This window comes from Bos indicus x Bos taurus, chromosome 2, assembly GCF_003369695.1.
Source record: "Bos indicus x Bos taurus breed Angus x Brahman F1 hybrid chromosome 2, Bos_hybrid_MaternalHap_v2.0, whole genome shotgun sequence".
Classification (NCBI taxonomy): domain Eukaryota; kingdom Metazoa; phylum Chordata; class Mammalia; order Artiodactyla; family Bovidae; genus Bos; species Bos indicus x Bos taurus.
The window spans coordinates 66,771,912-66,795,910 of record NC_040077.1 but is presented as its reverse complement, the minus strand read 5'-3'; the positions used below and the strand labels follow the sequence as shown (position 1 = coordinate 66,795,910).

The 23,999-nt window shown below is 37.6% G+C and overlaps 1 protein-coding gene and 1 non-coding gene across 2 annotated transcripts in view; one reads left to right on the top strand and one right to left on the bottom strand.

Annotated features, from left to right (window-relative positions):
* The window catches only part of DPP10 (dipeptidyl peptidase like 10), a 1,640,795-nt gene that overhangs the window by 897,347 nt on the left and 719,449 nt on the right, over positions 1-23,999 (bottom strand). The window lies entirely within an intron of this gene.
* Positions 15,652-15,728, top strand: LOC113881819. The gene has a single exon (XR_003508173.1). It is a non-coding gene; the product is annotated as a small nucleolar RNA SNORD121A (small nucleolar RNA).

Sequence of the window (23,999 nt, the reverse complement as noted above, 5' to 3'; positions counted from 1 at the left end):
TCCTTGAGAATTTCTCGGAGGGAAGGAAAAATGTTGCCTAGAGCCCTTAGTTATTTTGGAATCATAATTCCTAGCTGAATGACCCATTCTCAGATGTTTTGAGTCCACAAGTTTTGTTGGAGTTTAGAGAGGTCATTGTTTTAAGTGTCCTTTATTTTAAAACCACTGTATGGATACAATTGTTAGGAGATGTACTAAATATTAGAAATACAAAGACATTTAAAATGTAATACTTGACTTCAGAGTTCTAATGAGATGAATGGATACATTATAAAAAATCTTCAAAACTGCATGCAGTTATATTTAGAAGGATTCATATAGGATTTGACATAATCACAAAGGAAGAGAATCTAGAATGCTTTCATGAAAAAATACCTGAAAGAAAATTTAGTTGACTATTAAAAGAGATGTAGTTATATAGGAAGCAAATAGTAGGAGAATGGATGGACATTCTCTGTTGAGGATACAGCATCAATAGAGAAACAGAGGAAAAGAAAGGAGTATTTAAGAGAACGGAAATACGTTTTTAGATTTTTCTTTGCTTATTTTTACACAATATGTTTAAGAGAAATGAAAAAAAAAAAATCCAGAAGATATAGATAGGGGACAGCTAATAAAGAATCTTGCATCGACTCCATTCATTCAAGCACTCAGCATAGTGGAAGAAAAACAGTCACACATTCTTTGACATTCTTCTCCCCAACAGGTAGAATGCCTTCCTCTTGAATCAGGGTTGGCCTTAACACTTGGCCAATAAAATATGATGAAAGTGACCTTCTAGAACTTTCCAGATTTTGTCCTAAAACTTGTTTTATGGCCTGGTTTTCTCAGAAACCTCACTGTTAAAATCTAGCTGCCACATTATGAGAAAGCCCAAGCAGCCTGATGCAGAGACTCAAATAGAGAGAAATACAAACTCCTTGCCTACTGCTGAGATCCCAGACTACACAGTCAGCACTATATTGCCAATCGTGTGAATGACCCATTTTGGAAGTAGAGCTTCTAGCCTCAGTTGAGCTGCCCTGGTTACTGCTGTATGGAGTAGAGATGAGCTCCCCTCTGAGCTCTGCCCAAACTATAATTTGTTTGTGAAGTAAATTATTATTGTGGCTATAGGCCATTGCACTTAAGAGTTATTTGCTATGCAGCAATAGATGCAAGTCCGAAACCTGGGTCAGGAAGATCCTCTGGAGAAGGAAATCACAACCCAATACAGTACTCTTGCCTGGGAAATCCCATGGACAGAGGAGACTGGCAGGCTACAGTCCATTGTGTTGCAAAAGAGTCGGACACCACTTAGCGACTAAACAACAACAAAATACAATTAACTGGAACAATCATTAAGTCTTTACTGAATGAATACCCTATTCTTACAATATAATGTTATGGCATATAGATGTTAATCCTGACAAAGATTCTCTCCTTGACCAAACTCTAGCCAGCCTCCCCTGAGCCCTCTTAGTGACTAGATCTCAGACTAGGTCTATAAAAACTATAGACTCTCAACAAAAATGCTTTTGTCCACTCTCCTCCTCCTACAGTGAACATAGAACTCAATACCTCATCCCTTGAATGACTCTAGCCTCCTGTAAAGTGCCTGTTGGAATAAATTCAAGGCCCCAGACAACATGTGAAATTTGTCCCTAAAAATCTCTTTCTTAGAGCATTTGCTGAAAAGGACTTTCAGATTCGACTCTTTCCTCTATCCCTTCGAGATATACATGTATCTGCTACAATTCAACAGTGTCTTTCTCAAGGACTTGAAAGTCATTCCTTTAAAATGTGATGTTACCTCAGTCTCCCAGTCTCCATGGGAGGATAAAATCCTAACTTCCATATTTGCCATCTAACAGACACAGCTGGCCCAATTGGCATTTACACTGACCACTTTTTTTTTAAGTTTTCGTTTCCCTAATTCTACTGAGCCTCTAATTACACTTCTTCCTTTTCCTTTAAAATGCCTAGTGACTTCTGTACAATAAAAATTGAGTTCAGCTCTTGTAACACTATCTATTGCAGTAATATTTCACCGATCAAAATTTTTTTTACCACTCTGGCGAGTATCCAGTTTTATCTTTGACAATCCAAGGCAAGTAGATTTCAGCCTTAAAGCTATCTCTTATCCACTAGTAATGGCCATCTGTGTGAAGTTGGATTCTAGGCATAACATGAAAATAATGCAGAAATCACATAGTGATGACTGTCAGAGGCAGAGAAAATAATTGTTGTAGCATATGTGCTTATGATTTTCCAAATCTCTTACAGTAAATGTTAAGCCTCTAAAAGTTATTTTTTATTTGTTTGTTTTTAATAACTTATTTTGGCAGATGAGTTTAAGATGGCTATTTAAGAAAGATGAACAAGGTTAGGAAGATTCATCAAGATGCTATTAGCATTTCAAGAGAAAGCAAAGGAGGGCTTGAACTGGGGAAATGCAATAGGAGTAGAGGACACAGATATAATGAGGAGGATGGAGTCTAGCAGAGTTCAGTATTATGCTGAGATTTCTCAAGCAGCTTGCTGGATGCCGGGTGGTGACACTGTCTGAAATGAGGGAGAGCCAGCCAGTCAATCATCAGACAGAAGAAAAGAACATGATTATACAATTTGGGTTATGTTAAATCTTAGGGCCTGGGGACAGATAACGCACAGTCAGCTGTGAGATTACATAAGTTTGTAAGGCAGGAAGAGGTTTTTTTTTGTTTTTTTGTTTTTAATGAAGATACAGTTTATCATAACCATTCCAATGGTCATTGAAAGAAAAACTGAAGAGAGCTAAAAAGGGAATTTGTGGGTGGAGAAGTAGGAAGAAGACTGAAGCCTAGTAAATGCTAACACTTGTAGGAAAAAACAAAAACAGAACAACAAAAATAATAAAATTCATCAAAGAAATGAAGAAAGGACAGTATAGAAGTTCTAGTAGAAGCAAGAGGTTATGGTGTCACAGAAATCAAGAGAGTACACATTTTAAAATAATCAAGATTCTTAGATGCTTTAAAATGGTCTTGTTAGATAAGAACAGAAAAAGGCTCATTGATTTGACTATTGAGAGCTTATTAGTGATTTTAAAAGAATACTTTTAATTAAGTAATATATCGGTTACAAAGCTATGTGAGTTTGCTTTTCCTACAAACAAAATCTCTTCTAGATTTAGTAGCTTAAGAAAACAACCAGATATTCAACTCATAAATCCCTGGGCTGGCAAGGTGACTGGGTTCGGTTGAATTTTTTTAGTCTGGGGCAGATCTGATTGATCTCAGGTGAGCTTGCTCATGGGTCAGTGGTCAACTGGGAGTTCCCCCAGCTAGAGTAAGTGGGGCATCTTTCCACGTGGTCTCAAATCCTCCGGGAGTCTGTCACTGACTTGCTCAAGTGAAGTTCACAGGGTTCCAGAAGTAAGAGTGGATGTACTCAAAGATTATTAAAGCTCTGCTCAGAACATGGAGAACATCCTTTCTGTAGCATTGTACCTACAAGAGTAAGATGGAAAACAGCTCAAATTCAAAGGGTAGAAAAAACAGACTCTACACTTGATGGAAGAAGCTGCAGTGAATTGCCCTTTTCTCAGTCTACCATTGGCATCAGCAAAACATTCTTGGAATTCTGGATATCTGCCAGAGCCACAGCCCTTTATGGACAAAAATGACCTCGAGTAGTTATTTTAACATGAGCCTTTCATAATGTCAGTGCAAAAAAGAGCACAGTCTTCTATAGTCCTTTAAACCTGTGAAGTACTTAAAAAAAAAAAAAATTGAGACACTTCCCCTGCTTCACCAAGGCAACAGAGTAAGTGGTCTCCTTTAGCAGAAAATTAATGTCTCGTTTAAACTAATATCCTCACCTTTAAAATGTAATTTAAAAGACTTCTTGTTCCTAGTAATTGGAGGGCCAGGCTATTGGCGGGTACCCTCCTGCTGAAAACTAAAAAAGCTGGATAAAATATCACAAAAGAGCATCACACAGACAACAGGACAGTAAGCAATTACCAGACCAAAATGAAGGAATAATGAAAACCCAGAGATTTATGCCAGCACAGAAACTAACTTTGCCCTGAAGGTATCTAACTTCTTGGCAGTTGCCTTCTGAGAATGGGACTAAAATCAAAGGCTAGAATTCAACTAAACTGAGAAGTTGAATAGGACTCTTTGTTCTTGGTAAGCCAAGACCCTAAAGAATTTACTCTTAGGCCAAGAGTTGAAGGTGAAGGAGAAATGGCAGATTCTGGGAATAATTATAGTCATGTACTGAATTATCTGGGTCAAATCTTGACCTGATTCAGTGACAGACTTTGTCTTTGAAAAGTTGTTTGTCAAATTAGCCCTAAAATAGTTTTTCATATAGAATGCTTATCCCACCAAAAATGATCACTAGATGCATATACATGCTAGACTCTATGAAGATATGTAGAAAACGTGGAAAAAGAAACCAGAAGCACAGTAAAATGCAGACACAAGATGTTAAGATAATTAGACACCAACTATAAAACAGTTATAGGGCTTCTCTGGTGGCTCAGCATAAGAAACTGCCTGCAATGCAGGAGACATGGGTTCAATTCTTGGGTCAGGATGATCCCCTGGAGATGGAAAAGGCAGCTCACTCTAGTATTTTTGCCTGGAAAAATCTCACAGACAGAGGAGCCTGGCAGGCTTCATTCCATGAGGTTGCAAAGAGTTGGACAGAACTGAGCAACTAAACCACCACCACCATAAAACACTTATGCTGAACTTGTTTAAATAAAAGAACAATCAATTTAAAGATATCCCTAGAGGGCTTGGTACAGTAAAGAGTGACAAAGCAGGTTTTAAAAGAAATAAAACTTCTAGAAAAATACATATTAGAAATTAAATTATCTGTGAGGAGACTTAAAGACACACAAGGAGAGCTGAAGACAGACTTGGTTTGTATGAAGATAGGTTGAAAAGAATTCTCTAGAGTTCTATCCAAAAAGACCAAAGGAGACATAACCATGGATGAACCCAACAAGATTTGGATATGTCATCAGAGTTCTAGAGAAAGATAAAGAGGTGGTGGAAGAGCAAATATAACTTAAGAGTGGTGGTTGACTTTTTCTTTTGTTTTATTCTGAAATACAGTAATCTGCAGATTCAAGAATCCCACAGATCCCACACAGGATAATTAAAGAGAAACTTGCAACTAACTGCATTACATTGAAACTTTAGAAGGAAAAAAAAAAGCTAAGAGAAAAATCTTAAGAGAAGCCAGAGGCAAACAAAACAGAAAGATTATCTTCAAAGGAGCAATAGTTAGACTGACAGTTGACTTCTTAACAGCAACCAAATATGATAGAAGAATCATCTCTTTAATGTGTAAAACATTTTGTGACTGTTGGTGAAAAAAGATGTTTTCAATCAAACAAGGCTAAGAACAGTCAGCATGGCAGACTTTCATAGAAAAAAATCTAAAAGTTGGACTTCAGGCAGAAGGAAAATGATCCCAGATATGTCTGAAGTATAAGAATAAAGAGCAAAGAAGATAGAACTCTGTGGAAAAAATACATCTTGGGGACTGAGTGATCTCTGAAATCAGGGATTGGCATTTTTTTCCTACACAGGCTCCAGAGTGTAAATATTGTAGGCTTTGCACATTCTGCGCTCTCTTTTGTGAGTATTCTAGTGTCATGGTGCAAAATGAACCATAGAAAATGCATAAAAGAATGAGAACGTGACTGAGTTTCAATCAAACTCTGTTTATAGAAACAGAGAGTGGGCTGGATATAGGAAGTTGGCTATAGTTTGTTGTTAAATCCCTAAGTTAAATAAGAGGGTGACAGAGGATGCTGAGATGGTTGAATGGCATCACCAACTCAATTGACATAAATTGAAGCAAACTTTGGGATATAGTGAAGGGCAGGGAAGCCTGATCTGCTGACGTCTACGGTGTTGCAAAGAGTCAGACACGACTGAGCTATTGAACAACAAAGTAAACTTGCAGCTCTATTCCTGAGCTCTTTGAGTTTACCTCCAAGCTGAGGGGGAAGCAAAGGACTAAGTAAATTTGCATCCTTTCCTTACTGTTGCAGTTTAACATGAGTCAAACTATAATAAGGTCAGTACTCCATGTTTTGTGGGGACTCTGACTCCTCCCTCCACAGCCAGGGGTAAAGCCCTGGGAGATTATTACACAGTTTCTTTTTGTGTCCACTTTTCTAATTGTAGGAAGTGTTCACCAACAATGAGGCAACTGGGGTGAGCTATATGAAGTGAAAATCTGACAATGCCGTTTCCCTGTTTAAGTGTTTTAAGGACTTCTTTGTCTGATTGTTGTTGTTTAGTTGCAGAGTGTCCCACTCTTTCAAGACCCCATGGACTGCAGCCGGCCAGGCTCCTCTGTCCATAGGTTTTCCCAGTTAAGAATGCTGGAGTGGGTTGCCATTTCCTTCTCCCAGGGGGTCTTCCTGACCTAGGGATCAAATCAGCATCTCATGTACTGGCAGGCGGATTCTTCAACACAGAATGCTCTCTGTCTGGTTATCAAGCTCCAGTTCCTTAAAATGACACAAGGGCCTTTGTTGATTCAGTGTTTGATTTTTCTCTTTAGCCACTTCTCTTCCACTCTGTCTAAGCTTGTCTCATCACTTCAATTAAGGACCGTGGTCTCCTAAGAATGATGTTCTGGCTACTTCTATGTGATTACCCAGGCTGTTTTTACTGCCCTCTTCATCCCCACTTTGTGTAGCTGTCAAATGCTAGTCTTTTCTCAATCCAGATAATGCTTCCTCCACAAAATGATGGTGCCCCAAATTCAACACACACACACACACCTTTGAGATCCCATAGTGTTTTGCTAGTGTGCCATGGCAGGCAGGCCACACAGTGCATTCTTGCTTGTCACATGAAACTGTGATGTCCTGGAGGATCTCTTATTTCTGTGTCCCAGCATGTTGTAGAGTAGGCACTCAATTAAGTGTGTGTGTATTTTAATGAACTGGTGTATGAAGCAAAAATAACAAGAACAATAAAAAAAATCCCACCCAAACTGAATCACTTTCAGTTTATCATAGATTAAATCTAAGTTAAAATCACCCATTAATCAAACAACCCATAAATATCTTTTGAGTATGATTAGCAATGGCACCCCACTCCGGTACTTTTGCCTAGAAAATCCCATGGATGGAGGAGCCTGGTGGGCTGCAGTCCATGGGGTCGCGAAGAGTCGGACATGACTGAACGACTTCACTTTCACTTTTCACTTTCCTGCATTGGAGAAGGAAATGGCAACCTACTCCAGTGTTCTTGCCTGGAGAATCCCAGGGACGGGGAAGCCTGGTGGGCTGCCGTCTATGGGGTTGCACAGAGTCAGACACGACTGAAGCGACTTAGCAGAAGCAGCAGCAGCATGAGGTGAAATTAATCAAAATATTATTGTATATTAATTATTATTGTTACTCTGAGCATTTTACTATGACTTTATTATTTTATCTATAATATTTAAATACATCTTTTTTGAAGGTTTTTTGATGTGGAGTATTTTTAAAGTATTGAATTTATTACAATGTTGTTTCTGTTTTTTTTTATGTTTTGTTTTATTTTGGCCATGGGTTATGTGGATCTGAGCCCCCTAACCAGGGATCAAACCTTCACCCCCTCCATTGGAAGACACAGTCTTACCACTGGATCACCAGGGAAGTTCCTAAACGCATAGTTAATTTGGATGAATATGTGGAAATAATGAGAGTTGGTATAAAGGCAAAAGGACCTTTTTTATTCAACTCCATAATTTGCAACAATTTAAATATTCATATCAGTTGACCAATTACATGTGTATATTACACATTCATGGCTGTTTAGGTTATTAATTCTTTTAGTTAATTATTTCAACTTTCAAATTTGAAACATTGAGAAGAACCTCGGAGAAGGGAATGGCTCCACTCCAGTATTCTTGCCTGAAGAATTCCATGGACTGACGAGCCTGGGGTCACAAAGTGACCTGGGGTCACGTGTCCAGACACGACTGGACAGCTATGAACACTTTCATTTCACTTTCAGTGTTAAATGTTATGTTTTTTAGATTTTTGTTATACTACTTACATAACTTTTAGTAGGCCTTGGATGGCACAACAGCAATTTGTTTATGCCTGCCAACATTTTAGTGCATTTCATTGATTCATTGATTTAAAACACATAATGGAACTACCGGTGTGGTTATTTTCCCTTAATTATTTAAAAAATAAATGACTTTAAAATAGTTCTACAATATTAGCCCTATTCTTTTTTAATAACAAATTTCCAACCATAACATGTTTGTGGGTTAGAGCATAATTTTCTTTTATTGCTTATTTCAGTGAAGTACAACATTTTCATGTAATATGGAGTTAATTTAATATTGACTAGTGTGAAATGAAATCATTTGGTGTTCATTTGAATATCACATATATTTTCTTAAACGTTTCATTACAATTTAACAATATTTAATAGCCATTAAAAATAAACTGCTACCTACTTATTTGCCTTGGTTCCATTAGCATGCTATGCTTATGGCTTTGAATTTAAATGGTGAGTATGATTGTCTCAGGCCTTATTGAGGCAGGTGGATGATCAAATGGGAGTTTTCTTAAGGGTACCTAAGTGAGTTAAAATAAGCTGGAGTCTAATATTATTTTTGTTCCCCTTCTACATTTGATAAGCTTAGTTTGAGGCTTATAGACTAATATTTTGAGAGACTTAAAAACTACTTTCTAGGGTAAATATTTTCTAGGACATTAACCCACTGTTGGTACTGGTTAATTAGTTTCCCAGATTTGTTATCAAGGAGTAAAGTCCTGAAATAATAGAGAAGTAGGTGAGATGTAGAATAAATAAGTGGGGCAACAAAATCTTGATCATTTAGATTGTTCTTCATGGTCAGTGTGTTTGGGCAGGTCACCAAACTGTGGGACCCTAGTATGACACAGTGAAAGAGTTAGTTGCCCAGATATGTTCAACTCTGCTACCCCATAGACTGTAACCCTCCAGGCTGCTCTGCCCATGAAATTCTCCAGGCAAGGATACTGGAGTGGGTAGCCATTCCTTTCTCCAGGGGATTTTCCTGACTCAGGGATTGAACCCAGATCTCCTGCATGGCTGGCAGATTTTTTGCAGTCTGAGCCACCATGGAAGCCCAAGTTAGGTTAAAAAGGTGAAAGGTAATGTGACTTTATTAAGGCCTCAACATATGAAAAATCCTTTAGAAAGATTAACTAAGGTGCTTGGAAAAATTGTTAATATATTTTTTTAATTCAAAAATCATAATAAACTTATTTTAAATAGGGAATATAGGGAGCTAAAAAAGGATTTGGTACCTTGACCAATTTCCTAGTTTACCAGTGGGGTAAGATACCATGTATGTGACTGAAGCAGGAACGTAATTTTGAGTATCTTACTCTAAACAACAACAGCAACTTGAAGTTCATGGTGAATCTGGTGTGGTCTCATCGATGACTGGGTTATCCTCTTACTTTTCATTATTAAATCAGAATTACATTTATTCTAATTGTCACCATTTAGCTAATATACGGTGAATATAACAGATGGAAAGTTTTACTCCTGTTGTTTTGATTAGGGATAGTTATATATTAGATTACAACAGCTAATAAGTATACAAAGTATTTGGCTCACTGTATTATAACTGTTTAAGAATTGTTCATCTGAAAAGAATCAAGGAGCTTGTAGTGTTTATGGAGAGGATACCCATGAAAATGGTGGCAGTACCAAGATTTTTCATGGACTTAATCACAGAAGTCTGAGATAAAATTGAGCCAACATACAAAAAATAAAATACTAGGTGTTAGCAAAAAATGAAGAAATGAGGCCTCCCACTATTACCGGGAGTGTATATTTTTAAGACCAATTCAGAAGGCAATTTAGCAATATGACATAAAGTTAACAATGTTATAATATATAACAAACAATAAATATCTTATATGTAAAACTCTCACATATAAACACAAGAAGGCATGTACCAGAACAATAATGCTTAGTGATTCATTTTTTTTATAATACTAGAACTATAAACAACCTCACATTCATCTATGGGAACATGGAATAATACCTTAGAGTATTACTATAATATTACTGTAAATGGAATATTACTGTAGGGGAGCTAATGTTTTCCTTGACCATCTTAGACTTCCTAGCTGGGTCTGAAAATTAAACTGATAAAGACAGACTAATAAAAGAAAAGCTTACATATTTATTTAATATAGTTTTCATGTGACATAGGAACCTACACAAGGAAACAAAGCGTCAAAGAAATGGTGAGTATGGCATACTTGGTGAAGAGCTGACAGTCACAGAGAAATATGATAGGTCAAAGAACATGAGGCAGGTGGAATAAACTGGGGGGAAACTTAGTAAAGCCTTAAAGTTTGTTCAGATTCTGCTCAACACCTTGTCTTTGGAGAAAAAGATGCTCCTTTTCTCCAGGAATCAGAAGGTTTCAGAGGAAGGAGGGGAAGTCAGAGTGACCTTCCTGCCTCTGCTATTTTCTCAAACTCCTTCAGCTTAAAATATTCAATATGCCAAGGTGTCATATTTTGGAGTAGTGTGTACCAACCCCAGTTGATATTAATTAGAGTTACTGCTACTAACATAGATAAAACTCAAAAATGAAATATTAAGAGCCAGGCGTACACTGGGAGTTCAGTTTGGTGCTCTGAGATGACCTAGATGGGTGGGGTGGAGGAGGGAAGGGGGGAGGTATAAGAGGGAGGGGATATACATATGCATACAGTTGATTCACTTTGTTGTACAGCAGAAACTAACATGGTATTGTAACACAATTATACTTCGGTAAAAAAAAGAACAAGTGTAAAATTTTACATGCAGTATAATACTATTCAAAAAGGTAACAAAAACTGCAAACCGCATATGTAAGTTTTTGAATACCTCACTATCTACTGAGCGTGTAGAGTATAATATGTATCAAAATTGTTATGGTTTTAACATATACAGGGTCAGTTTCTATAGATTTAGTACATTCTCTGATTTCCTCTCTGTACAGAAACTGGTAAGGGTCCAGGAGACCTTCAGTCATTACCAACAAACAAAAACCTTTCTTTTAAGAGCACTGACCTTTGAATAGTGAAATTGAAGGAGAAATGGCATGAAATGATACAGGTGAAGAGGACAAAAAGGAACTTCAACTCTTTGTCATGTTCAGCTTCTTAAAAAAATCAGAAACAATTGTTTCCTAATTTAATCTTTAATGACCCCTAATGTTGACTATAATGCTTTTTTTATATCACTTTATTCTTACTCGAATGCCTGAAATAGCCCACAATAAAATCAAAAGTCCAATAACAGAAACAACAAAAAAGACAAAACTTTCATAAAGGAAGATGAGGATTTAGGGAAGTGAAGACAGTTCTCTGTTCCCACTGTATTCAGTTCACAGTACATCCTGTGCACTAGGCGGGCTAGGAGAACCTGGGTCTTTTGATTCTGAATACAAAACATGATTTACAAAAGCAAAGCTCTTAATTGCTTCCTCCACTCTGTTAGGAACCCAAATTATCAAAGCATACCTGACCCTGGAAGGTGAGATTGCATTTAAGAACAGGTGGACTAAATTTTACTTGTTAGAGTTTTAAATTATTCACTGTTTTCAAATAGTAAGAATTCAACCATTCCACCTAAGGTGGATAGAAATAGAATGTTAACTAAAAAGTAGATGTTTCTCTACATTATGGAAGGGAGGGAGTTACCTAACACAGGAAGAATCCTTCATTGGAGCTTTCTCACTCCTTTCTCTGTAGTAAGATAGGCAGAACTAGTGAGCTGCAAATGTCTTTATAGTCACTGATTATTAGAGACTCAAGAGAGATTTAGAATTCCTAATTAAATTTTAGATCACAGACTACAGCTGATGACCATGAAAATAATTTTCTTAAAGAGACTATTTAGCAAACCCTCAATGGATAACTATTTCTTCAGGGACTTAAAAAGAAAGCCTTTGTGTGGATCACAACAAATTGTGGAAAATTCTTAAAGAGATGGGAATACTAGACCACCTTACTGGCTCCTGAGAAACTTGTATGCAGGTCAAGAAGCAACACATAGAACTGGACATAGAACAACTGACTGGTTCAAAAATGGGATAGGAGTAAGACAAGGCTATATATTGTCAGCCTGTTTATTTAACTTTTATGCAGATATATCATGCAAAATGCTGGGCTGGATGAATCACAAGCTTGATCAAAATTGCCGAGAGAAGTATCAACAAATTCAGATATGCAGATGATACCACCTTAATGTTAGAAAGCAAAGAGAAACTAAAGAGCCTCTTGATGAGGGTGAAAGAGGAGAGCGAAAATCTAGCTTAAAATCCAACATTCAAAAAACTAAGATCTAGACATGCAGTCCCATCACTTCACAGCAAATAGAAGGGGGAAAAGTAGAAGTAGTGACAAATTTTATTTTCTTGGGCTCCAAAATCATTGTAGACAGTGACTACAGCCATGAAATTAAAAGACACTTGCTCCTTGGAAGAAAAACTATGCCAAATCTAGACAATACATTAAAAAGCAGGGACAATCCTTCGTTGACAAAGGTCCATATAGTCAAAGCTATGGTTTTTCCAGTAGTCATGGATGAATGTGAGAGTTGGACCATCAAGAAGGCTGAGCACCAAAGAATTGATGCTTTTGATCTGTGCTGTTGGAGAAGACTCTTGAGAGTCCCTTGAACTGCAAGAATATCAAACCAGTCACTCCTAAAGGAAATTAACCCTGAATATTCATTGGAAGAACTGATGCTAAAGCTGAAGCTCCAATACTTTGGCCACCTGATGTGAAGAGCTGACACATTGGAAAAGACCCTGATATTGGGAAAGATTAAAAGCAAAAGGAGAAGGAGGCAGCAGAGGATGAGATGGTTAAATAGCATCACTGACTCAATGGAGAAGAATTTGAGCAAACTCTAGGAGATAGTGAAGGACAGGGAAGCCTGGCATGCTGCAGTCCATAGGGTTGCAGAGAGTCAGACATGACTTAACAACTGAACAACAGAAAAAAGAATCTTGGGATTCTGGACAGGATTCTAAATAGAAATAACCAATCTTTATAATTCTCAGTCTGAGATTTTTACTTGGTCATTCTATACAATGCCTGTATCTAAGGGCCATTTGGAAAATTTGGTTGTCTTTTGAAGACTTCCAAGTCAGTGGACTTTTGAATAATGTGGGGCACCAAACCCCTGCAGTCAAAGTCTGTGTATAATTTATAGTTGGCCCTCCATGTGTGCAGTTCCTCTATACCCAGGATTTTTCTGTATTCACACTTTCAAATTCTTGGATTGAACCAACCTTGGATCGTGTAGTACTGTGGTATCTACTGTCAAAAAAATCCAAATATAAGTGGACTTGTGTAGTTCAAACCCATGTTGTTCAAGGTCAACTGAATATGCAACATTTCTTGAAGAGCAGCTTTGGTTTCACTTGCAGACAAGTTCTAAGAAAGAGGATGTATGAGTTAAATTCTGCTATTGTACATAAGGGGCTTCCCCCTTTCCCTCTTATGTACAATAATCAGCCTGCCAATACAGGAGACTCAGGAGACTCAAGTTCGATACTTGAGTTGGGAAGATTTGCTGGAGGAGGAAATGGCAACCCACTCCAGTATTCTTGCTTGGAAAATTCCATAGACAGAGAAGCCTGGTGAGCAGACTACCATCCATGGGGTCACAAAGAGTCAGACACGACTGAGCACACATGCACGCTATTGTACACAAAGCACTAGCATGACTGGCAGTCAGTGTTATCACAGGAAGCCCTTAACACCAACGTGTGCACTCTTTTCACCAGGTGCTTTATCTCAATATCATCCCCTGCACTCATCACTTCATTTGCTACCTTACCATCTAAAATCGATGACCCATAGGTGTCTATCTGCTTCCCATATCTCTCCTTTATGGGTCTGAGACATCTCCCAACTGTTAACCTGGCATCTCATCTTGGATACTTCAAACAAATTTCAAACACAAAGTGTTTGGAATATGATCTTTCATCCCAAATGAGAGATTTGTTTAGTATATACCCAATTTTATCAAATAGTAGCATCATTTATGTGACTGCTTAAGTCTGGTATATAGTTATCGCCCATAAACTTCTCTTTCAAATCCTATTGATTTTAACTGTAAAATAGTACATAAATAGGGACTCTGCTGGTGGCTAAGACTTTGCCTTCTAATGCAGGGGATGCAGGTTAGACCTCTGGTCAGGAGTCCTACATTCTGTGAAACAACTGAGCCTGTGTGCCGCACCTAGAGAAAGCTTGTGCATCGCAACAAAGACTTAGTGCAGCTAAAATTAAAAAAAAATAATAATAACAAAAGTAGTTTAGAGGTAAATACTCCTTGTATGTAGATCCTGTTGGTTCTGTCTTCCAAATAGTTCATACAAACCATCTGTTCTCTGTTTCCATCGCCCATGCTGGTCCAGGGTCTGTCGTCTCTCTCACCTGGATAACCTCCATTACCTGCCATGTCCACATTTGCTTCCTTCCCATCTGCATCTGGTGTGTTTTACTTGCTCCAGTTATTTATGTAATTACTTGATCAAAATATATTTTCCACTAAAAGGTATGTGTGTGCTAAGTCACTTCTGCTGCTGCTGCTGCTGCTAAGTCACTTCAGTCGTGTCCTACTCTGTGCGACCCCATAGACGGCAGCCCACCAGGCTTCTCCGTCCCTGGGATTCTCCAGGCAAGAGCACTGGAGTGGGTTGCCATTTCCTGCTCCAATGCATGAAAGTGAAGTGAAAGTGAAGTCGCTCAGTCGTGTCCAACTCTTGGTGACCCCATGGACTGCAGGCTACCAGGCTCCTCCGTCCATGGGATTTTCCAGGCAAGAGTACTGGAGTGGGGTGCCATGCCCTTCTCCAGGGTGTCTTCCCAACCTAATGATCAAACCCATGTCTCTTAGGTCTCCTGCATTGGTAGGCGGGTTCTTCACCACTAACACCACCTGCAAAGCCCACTGAAAGGTAAACCAGGGAGTTAGGAAACTAGCTTGTTGTCTTAGGTCCACATCTCCAGGACTCTGTAATTGCATTATATTGTCATCCTTCCGTATGTGCCCTAAATTCCGAGAAACAATTTCACATGTATGCATATGAGTTTATTTTTAGCATCAGCAGCATTGTCTTTGTAATAACCTCGTAGTTCTCATAACCAACTATTTTAAGTTAAACAGTATATATTAAGAGAAAAATATCTGCTTTGTGTGTGTTTTATTTAAAAAAATCATTTCTCTTCCTTAAAACTTAAAAGTACCTCGTACCAGTCTCCACAGAGTTGTTGACAAGGCAATAAATAGATAGACTTGATTTTGATCACCTTCACTTGATTTTGCCTATTTTATCCTAAAGTAGCACCAGAGCATATGAAAGGTTACAATTCAGTAGTAAAGGAAAAGGGAATTGCATGCTGATTATTTCCAATGTGACAAGTTTTATACATATTATTTCATTTAATTTAAACAGCTTCTCGTATCTGTACTCCCATGCTCATAGCCGCATTATTCACAGTACCCAAGATATAGAAACAATCTAAGTGTCCATCACAGATAAATGAATAAACATGTGGTACACATATGTGATGGAATATTGTTGCACCATGAAAAAGAAGATACTCCTGCCAATTGCAAAGAGTTGGGTGAAACTTAACAATGATGTCATAATTTCCAAGTACATACCTGACAATTCTGTGTGGAATTCAAAACAAGAAAATGTTGGGTGAAACTTGAGGCTATTATGCTAAGTGAAATAAGTCAGAGAGAGAATGACAAGTAGTGAATAGTATCACTTATATGTGGAAATTTTTTGTAAAAAAAATACCAAACTCATAGAAACAGAGGTTAGAAAATGGTTGCCAGGGGCAGAAGGTGGATGAAATAAGGAGGAGTATAAATTTTAGGTATAAGATCAGTAAGATCTTAGGATTTAATGTATAACATGGTCACTAGAGTTAATAACGTTGTTGTTCAGTTGCCAAGTTGGGTGCAACTCTTTGCAATCCCATGAACTGCAGTATTCTAGGCCTCCCTATCCCTCATCATCTCCTGGAGTTTGTCCAAGTTCATGTCCATTGAATCAGTGATGCCTTCCAGCCATCTTATCCTCTGCTGCCCTCTTTTCCTCCTGCCATCAGTCTTTCCCAGCATCAGGGTCTTTTCTAACAAGTCAGCTCTTCATATCAGGTAGCCAAAGTATTGGAGCTTCACCTTCAGCATCAGTCCTTCCAATGAATATTCAGGGTTGATTTAGTCACCCATGAAGGGCTGATAACATTGTATTGTATTGTATAATTCAAATTTGCTTAGAGAGTTCTCATCAAAAAATAAAAAGGTAAATATGTGAAAAAAAATAAACAGCTTCTGGGCTGTTAAGTATATATTTTAATCACTTCTACTTTATTGGTGGGGAAACTGACATTAACAGAGATTTAGTCATTTTCAAAGCATCTCAGCAGCTCCACAAATGGCTGGGCCAACACCCATGGAAATCCCTGATTCCAGTGTTCTTGTTCCTCTTTCTGCACTGTGTTCTTTCAATGAAGGGATGACTCAGGTCAACTCATTACCAGGATCATCCAGTGACAGAATTGTAAATTGAATGAGATTGATTTCACATACAAAGTTCAGAAGGAACTTTCCTCCAACATCCTATTTTATTGTTATGTTGGTAGGAGAGAAATTACTTTTTAAACCACAGGCAGGCCCTAATATAGTGATTTCCACCTTGGCTATGTATGAGATTGACTAGGGAGAATTTTACAAATCAGAATTTCTCAGGGTGGAGTTCTGTTTTCAGTATTTTTACATTCTCCAGAGGATTCCAAGGTGCAGCTAACGTTAGGATGCACAGCTCACATAATTTTTTTTTAGAAATGTATCACAACTTTTAAAATTCAGTGTACAAATAAACATTATGTTTTATACAGAAAATAATTATTCTTTAATGTGGGAAGCAGAATCAGGAATATCATGCTTTCTGTTTCTATCTGAAAGAAAATATATACTTTGACTTTCTATTTAGTATATAATATGTCCACTCATTAATAAGTCCCTGCATCTCCCTTGAAACTAAGGTGGTTGTTGTTTAGTCGGTAGGTTGTGCCTGACTCTTTTGATACCCCATGGACTGTAGCCCTTTTGGCTCCTCTGTCCATGGGATTTTCCAGGCAAGACTATTGGAATGGGTTGCCATTCCTCCTCCAGGGATCTTCCCAGCCCAGGGACTGAATATGCATCTCCTGCAGTGGCAGGCGGATTCTCTACCACTGAGTCACCTGGTAAACCTCATTAATAGGTCCTTGCATCTCCCTTGAAACTAAGGTAAGCAGGGCATTTTAGACATTTTAAAATTTTTTCCTAGAGAGTATGCCTTTTTGCTGTCCTTTGATTATTTACATGGTCTCTCAGAGATATGTGTGTGTGTGTGTACATTTAAGTAAAATGTTAATTCAATAATAGCACCAGAATACAATTTTCTGAAAAGAGGAGTTTCATAACAGGCCCACAAAGCAGGCAGAAGAGCGACAGGGTAACAATGCTGAATGTACTGCACACTGCTGTTTCAAGGGCACGGGTGAATTTAAAGCTACTACTCTCACATCTACTCACCGCCAAAATCACTCAAGGCAATAGAGTAAAGAATGGCTTCTATGAATAAAATATAAGCTGAGATTGTTTCTTTTAAGAAAAAAGACATATCTATGCTAAATCGTAAAACCTGTTTCTAGGGCTGTTCCCTGTAGCAGAGTTACTTGTCTGCTTGGCTTAGGCTGATTGTCACCCTCTTCAGCGGGGCTCTTGTTCAGATAACCATCCGGTGATATATGTGCTTTTCAGGAAAGGAGCTAGGAAAGAACGCATAAATGTGCATTCATTCCATTGCTAATCTGTGACTCACTTCTGTCCTTTCTGCAACTGATTGCTGACTCCTCCAGGGATTCTTTTAATGTTGTATTCCTTCGATAGTCTCTGTCTCTTTCAAATTCACTCTCATTATCTCAACTTTGGGCTCAACTTCCCTCCTGTGCACAACTAGACAGTTTGCCCCTATTTTTTTTTAGCTCTTCGCTCTCTGGCTTTTCCTCAGCATCACTGCCAATGACATTGAACCATCTGAACATGTAATCTTCTCTTCATTTGAGAAAAATCTAATGGAAATTTTTTTTTTTAGTTCCCAGATTCTGGGCCAGGAAAATTCCTCCATCTCACCTTCTAAATGTTTTAAACCAAGGCGATCAAGCTTTATGATCATGGCTTCCCTCTCCTGCCTGATCTACACCTTCACCTGCTGTTCCCCACTTAGCTGTTTATGAGATATCACTATGCCCTCACTTCCTGCTCCACTGGAAGTGGAGCAGGGTGGAGAAATGGAAAAAGCAAGGAGTAAAAAGCAAAGAGGATGAGCAAAAACAGTTAGGAGGAAGAATAAGGGAAAAGTTGGCAGAAGAAAGGTTACTGAAAAAAAAAGACAGAAAAGAAAGAATTTTCTATTGCTGACTCCTTGACGAAGAAGGGTAGTTATGAGTTCTAGGATAAGTGTTTAATTGGCAAACAGACAATTACATAAACATTGGTTCATTAAGTTCTGTTTATGAAGAGAAAATATTCATTTAATTGCAAAGTTAAGAAAGTAAACTTTCATCCTTTCTAAAGATTAATTTGCAAAATACTTAGAAAAGTATTGGCATAGATTTGGCAGATTTGCCTTGGACTATCTGGGAAATTTCATGCTGAAGCCAAATAATGCATTTTTATTAGGTGAAGGCTAAGTGCACTGATAAATGAATTGCAGAAAATTCTAAGTTATTTAAGGCACTTTTTATTTAAAATTCAGAGAGGTGAAAAGAAGCAGCCAGTGTCAGCAACTGTGATTTTAAAACACATTTAATTAACAAATTATTATTTCTACACTTATCTTTATACTTATTGTTCCTAGAATAAGTGAACCCATATACTGTAATCAATGTTGTTATCTTTTTATAAGCATATACTCTTACCTGTTTGGTAGCCGATACTACAGTAATCAGGTTGTTAGCATGCTAACAAATGTCTGATTGATTAGAGTTAACACTATTTTACACTCATTATTAAAATAATGCTTTTTTACTGTAATCTATCATATCTAAATAGGCTGAATTATATGATTTGACATGGTAGTGAATAATCTATTGCCCTCTGGAAAAAGTGTGCTGTATAATAATTCTCTGCCATATATTTGTTCTGAACATTGATCAAAGATAGGGCTAATTCTTTTTAGTTTTATCTGTGTGCTATTTAAGACCAGAATATGTTAAGAAGTGATGACTAGTGTGGCATAGCTGGCAAGCATATTCCTAAACACAAAGATACATGCAATGCCACGTTTGCATGATGTATGATCACTTATCACCACATAATATATTTCTTATTATACTTATATGAGCCTGTGGGGTTTCATTGTATTTGTTTATTTTAGAGCTTACACATATTAATAGATTATGATGATACATATCTATTTACCAGGGTATTAAGTTCAATCCTGTTTTATTTAAATTTGAGCACTATACATCAATTCTTCGGCACTCAGCTTTCTTCACAGTCCAACTCTCACATCCATACATGACCACTGGAAAAACCATAGCCTTGACTAGATGGACCTTTGTTGGCAAAGTAATGTCTCTGCTTTTGAATATGCTATCTAGGTTGGTCATAACTTTCCTTCCAAGGAGTAAGTGTCTTTTAATTTCATGGCTGCAATCACCATCTGCAGTGACTTTGGAGCCCCCAAAAGTAAAGTCAGCCACTGTTTCCACTGTTTCCCCATCTATTTCCCATGAAGTGATGGGACCAGATGCCATGATCTTCGTTTTCTGAACGTTGAGCTTTAAGCCAACTTTTTCACTATCATCTTTCACTTTCACCGAGAGGCTTTTGAGTTCCTCTTCACTTTCTGCCATAAGGGTGGTGTCATCTGCATATCTGAGGTTATTGATATTTCTCCCAGCAATCTTGATTCCAGCTTGTGCTTCTTCCAGCCCAGCGTTTCTCATGATGTACTCTGCATATAAGTTAAATAAGCAGGGTGACAATATACAGCCTTGATGTACTCCTTTTCAAGGAGGTAATTTGCCTAAATTCACCAGGGTGTGATAAGACACAAGAATTAGAATCTGGATCTGTGTCATCAAACCTTATCAGTTTCATTTACCACCTTATTTCTGTGCTAACCTGGGTAAAGATTGAGTTCATTCACTTCCAACAAAAGCAAGGAAGTACGGATCCTTTAGTCTTTGTGATCTCATCAAAGACATTAAAAGTAAAACACTGATTTTTATAAGGAAATGACTGAATAGTTTGGAGGATACTCTTTATGACTTTCACAGATCCCTAAGATTCCTGGACCTGGTTGGAATCTTTTTTTATTTTTTTTGGCCATGATGCATTATTTGCAGGGTCTTAGTTCCGTGTGTGTGTGTGTGTGTGTGTGTGTTGGTCACTCAGTCTTGTCCGACTCTTTGCAACCCCATGAACTGTAACGCTAGGCGCTCCTGTCCGTGAAATTCTCCAGGCAAGAATACTGGAGTGGGTTGCCATTCTCTTCCTCAGGGGATCTTCCCAAACACAGGGACTGAACCCAGGTCTCCTGAATTGCAGGCAGATTCTTTACCGTCTTGGCCACCAGGGACTGCACCCTAGGACCTCAGGAGTGAGAGCTCAGAATCCTAACCTCTGGGCCACCAAGGAATTCCCTGACAGTTTCTTATTTTACTTAGATTTGGAAGTCTGATGTTTAACAAAATAACAAAACTACTACTATTACTCCTCAATTTGATAACATTTTTGAGAAAGGCAACAATAAGAATTGTGCTTGGTTGTTATTTTGTCCTTTTAATCATCTTCAAACTCTTAGTGGCTAACACAGTGCTGAGCAGCAGGTTCCCAAAAATTATCTGTTGCAATTATAGATATTAGGAACAGGTGGCCATTTAGAATCCATTCTTAGTGCCATATGTTATTGTAACATTTTGCCGTTATAATTTGCTTTAGGTTGAAGGTAACTTCTAGCTTTCAAAATTTGAGAGACACTATAATTTTAGAACAACTGTGGAAGTAATGGATCCCAAGATCCCTTAAGATCCCTAAAGCATGCTCTATTTCTATATTTACATTGTGCAAATAATCATATTAGTTCCTTTCATATTTTTATTTGTATTTCTCTCATATTTTGAATATCCTTGAATTACCCTTAGTAAAGAAATAATGTAGAGATATAAATGTGTACATATGTAAGTACATAAAGTATGTACACATGAAGCCTTGTGTGTGACAAAAATTACAACTGGTATTCAATCCTAACTGTATAATCTGTAAGATGATTGACAGAGTTAGACATTTATATTTATAAATTAATACATATTCACTTGTGATGTGGCTTCTAGATTAGACTAATACAGTTTTAACCTACAATGTTAAATGTTTTTAATGTTTATCTTAAGCAGTAACATGCAATTTATCAAGTCATATAATTTAAAAAGATGGTAAGTTCAAATACTTTGCTGTTTATTAATGTATCACTTAAGCATTACTTTGATTCAGGAACTGAGCAGAATGGAGGATGGCAGGCAGTATCTGGGCAAATGCTAAGGTTAACATAGTTTAAAATTTAAAAAGTGAAAGTGAAAGTCACTCAGTCATGTCCGATTCTTTGCAACCCCATACGGACTGTATAGTCAGTCCATGGAATTCTCCTGGCAAGAATACTGGAGGGGGTAGCCTTTCCCTTCTCTAGGGGATCTTCCCAACCCAGGGTTCAAACCCAGGTCTCCCACATTACAGGGGGATTCTTTACCAGTTGAAAATGAAAAAGATTATCCACTAAATCATGCTGGCCTAGTGGCTCAGATGGTAAAGAATTTGCCTGCAATGTGGGAGACCTGGGTTTGATCCTCGGTTGAAGATCCCCTAGAGAAGGGAATGGCTACCCACTCCAGCATTCTTGCCTGGAGAATCCCATAGACAGAGGAGCCTGGCAGGCTACATGGGGTCATAAGAGTCAGACATGACTTAGTAACTTTTATTTACTACTACTACCACCACCCACTCCAGTATGCTTGCCTGGAGAATTCCATGGACAGAGGCTACAGTTCATGGCGTCTCAAAGAGTCGGACACGATAGAGCAACTAACACACCTTCATCTACTAAATACACTCAGATATACTAACCCAATTATCCAGCTTGCATTTAAAAAAAATATGTTTTAATGAAAACTAAGAGTAACAAAATAAAAGCATATAGTTAATTAGAAAATGTACTGGAGATTGAGCCAGAATATACTGAGTATACAGTTCTACTCTATTATTCCAAATTCTATATAATGAGAAAAATTCTGAGAGCAAAAGCAGAATGGAGGAGAGAAAGAGGTGAGATAGGGAGAGGGTGCCACTGGGAAAAAAGACTACGAACACAAACACACACACATGTGAGCATGTGTGTGCACATCTTCAAATGAGCACCAAAAACTGAAGAATGCTGTTAGCAAACCAGATATTTTGTGGAATCCCTGGAATTTAGAAAGGAGATTAGAAAGAACTATGAAGATAATAAAACAAACATAAGAAAACAGAGCTCCAGACTTCTGTATCAATCCTGTGCTAATATGGTAGCACTCTAGGGGACCCCCATAATCAGAGTCAATGGATGCTAAGCACAGGAGAGGTCACCTAGCCATTCATCACCATAATTATTAGAGTAGATGGACCTCTCCTGTCTCAACTCTTCTCAGTTTATGCAAGGCAGTTGCCATTTAAAAGAGTTTACTTTAAGGTTTTAATTTCCAGTTGAAATAAAATAAATAGAAAACTCACTTGATGGGTTGAATTGAGAAGTGGATATAGCTATAAAAGAAAACAGTGAACTCAAAAATAGATTTTTCCCCATTAATGCAGAAAACAAATATGTAATGGTTATCATGAGATAATGCAGAAATATTGCAAAAATTTTATTAATACTCAATTAAACCTTGAAAATGTCAACACAGGATAACTGGTGGAGATGGAGCACATAGGAAAGTGAAACTATGTTATGTTCATTTTCTAAATAGATACTAAACATTATTCTATGAATGTGTATATTAAATGGTTATAACTATTAAATAGTTGTAACTATTAAGCATATGATATATAATGCTTTGCAGTAACATGGATGGACCTAAAGATAATCATACTGAGTGATAAGTCAGACAGAGAAAGATAAATATAGTATGATATTGCTTATTTGTGAATCTTAAAAAAATGGTACATATGAACTAATTTACAAAACATAAATAAATAAAATAATAGATGTAGAAAACAAACTTATGGTTACCAGGGAGGAAGAGGGGACGGATAAATTGGGAGATCAGGATTGACATATGCTCACTACTATATATAAAATAACTAGTAAGGACCTACTGTAGAGCACAGAGAACTCAATACGTTGTAATTACCTATATGGGAGAAGAATCTAAAAAAGAATGGATATATGTATACATATAAATGATTCACTTTATTGTGTACCTAAAACTAACAATATTGTAAATCAACTATACTTTAATAAAATCTTTAAAATAAAATTAAATAAAAACTAGAAAAAAATGAGAAAAGACAATTTGATGAATTAAAATGAGATTTTAAAAAACAAACAGATATTAGGCTGAAGACCATACTAAAAACCTCGTATGCACCATTCATTCACCTTCTCAGATTCACCTGCTCTTCTCCCAGCCACCTCTGCGAAGACTGCCTCTGAGTAGACACGGAACAACCTCTTCAGGTGTGTCTGCATTGCATGTCAACACCCTTGCCTCATGCCTCATTCATGCCTCCTGTTCCCAGTATTTCGTCTTTCACAGATAAGTGCAGGTAGCTAAGGATTTTTGCTCAGTTCCCATCCATGTGCAGCCAGAATACAGGGCAAGGAAGAATTAACATCCCATCAGCCAGAATTTTGAGTAGTGAGCAATAGGAGTGAGTGGA